General features: G+C 42.8%; 1 protein-coding gene and 1 pseudogene across 1 annotated transcript in view; one reads left to right on the plus strand and one right to left on the minus strand.

Moving 5' to 3' along the window:
- The window catches only part of LOC116098246 (vomeronasal type-1 receptor 53), a 60,567-nt gene that overhangs the window by 26,245 nt on the left and 32,309 nt on the right, over window positions 1-2,013 (minus strand). The window lies entirely within an intron of this gene.
- Window positions 960-1,570, plus strand: LOC116099963 (annotated as a pseudogene).

Here is a 2,013-nt window from a genome sequence, read left to right on the forward strand (position 1 = left end):
AAGGAAGAAGTCAAATTATCACTATTTGCTGATGATATGATAGTATACTTAAGTGACCCCAAAAATTTGGTTCAGCAATTGATAAAGTGCTTTAACTCTTGAAATTATAGGTAGAAAAGGTAAAAATTCTTTGATTGATCTAAATTTATAAGATTTGTGTAGCCACTTCACTTGGTTTCTGACTAGTCTTAAAGGTATAAATATGCTCTGTATGATTATTGCCTTATAAGTTATTGGGTATGGTAAAAAAAAAGTTGTAACACTGGTAACAGAAAGTTAGCCTAAAACTGGTAACTCAGGGTTGGAGTTATTCTTTAAAAAAAAGACGATTTTATTTATGTATGTTAGTACACTGTCACTGTCTTCAGACATACCAGAAGAGGGCATCAGATCCCATTACAGATGGTTGTGAGCCACCATGTGGTTACTGAGTATTGAACTCAGGATATCTGGAAGAGCAGTCGGTGCTCTTAACCACTGAGCCATCTCTCTAGCCCAGAGTCATTCTTAACAACTACACGTGGCATGAGCAAGACAAGAAACCAGGACATAGAGAGTGAGTGTGCATGTGCAAGTGATCTGAGTTTAGCTTGGAGACTTTGGTCTGACATGTCAGGATTGCTCATTTTCCGCAATTCCAGTGGAAATGTTTCATGTGGAATGGTGGTCTGTGTGGAAACATCTTCCATGCTCATGGATCGGCAGGACTAATATAGTAAAAATGGCCATCTTGCTGAAAGCAATCTACAGATTCAATGCAATCCCCATCAAAATTCCAACTCAATTCTTCAAAAAGTTAGAAAGAACAATTCTCAAATTCATTTGGAATGAGAAAAAGCCCAGGATAGCAAAAACTATTCTCAACAATAAAAGAATTTCTGGTGCAATCAGCATGCCTGACCTCAAGCTGTACTACAGGGCAATAGTGATAAAAACTGTATTGGTACAATGACAGGCAGATGAATCAGCCTGAGAAACCTGCAGAAAAGCCAACAAAGACACCAGTACTTACTAGCCCAGCATCAGCTGGCAGTACACCAACAGATTCTTCCCGGTCAAATCTTTTTGAAGATGCAACAAGTGCTCTTGTGACAGGTCAGTCTTATGAGAATATGGTAACTGAGATCAAGTCAATGAACTATGAATGAGAACAAGTAATTGCAGCCCTGAGAGCCAGTTTCAACAACCCTGACAGAGCTGTGGGATATCTTCTAATGTGAATCCCTGGAGACAGAGAAAGTCAGGCTGTGGTTGATCCTCCTCCGCAGGTTGTTAGTACTGAAACTCCTCAGTCTCCAGCAGTAGCTGCAGCTGTAGCAACCACAAGAGGCAAGACAACAAGTGGTTAGTTTTTTGAGGCCACCTCCTTGATTTTTTACAGAATCAGCCTCAGTTTCAACAGTTGAGACAAATTATCCAGCAGAATCCTTCCTTGCTTCCAGCCTTGCTACAGCAGATAGGTTGGGAGAATCCTTAATTGCTGCAGCAAATTAGCCAACACCAGGAGCAATTTATTCAGATGTTAGATGAATCCATTCAGGAAGCAGGTAGTCAAGGTGTTGGACCATGAAAGGCAGTCTGTATTCTGGTTGAGTGAGGCTTACTCTAGAGACCCAGTAGAAAATTCTACAAGTGATGGAACCGTAAGCTACACTCCCAGACATTAGGCTCCTGACACCAGGAGCCCTCAACTCCATAATCCTGTGGCTATCAGTCACATAGACAATGCCCCAGACTACAACCAGGTATGCCCCACCCCACAGTTATCTGGCAACAACAAGGTAGCCCAGCCCACTATAAAAGGGGCTGCTTGGTACCTTCCTCTCTCTCTTAAGCTCTTGCTCTCTCTCTTGCCTCTTACTCTCATCTCTCACCCCCTCACTCCCCCCACCAACCCCTCTCTTTCCTACCCCTCTCTCTCCTTGTGGCCATGGCCACCGCCCTGTGCTGCTGCTGCTGCTGCTGCTGCTGCTGCTTCTTCTTCTTCTTCTTCTTCTTCTTCTTCTTCTTCTT

This window comes from Mastomys coucha, unplaced genomic scaffold (genome assembly GCF_008632895.1).
Source record: "Mastomys coucha isolate ucsf_1 unplaced genomic scaffold, UCSF_Mcou_1 pScaffold20, whole genome shotgun sequence".
In the NCBI taxonomy this organism is placed as follows: domain Eukaryota; kingdom Metazoa; phylum Chordata; class Mammalia; order Rodentia; family Muridae; genus Mastomys; species Mastomys coucha.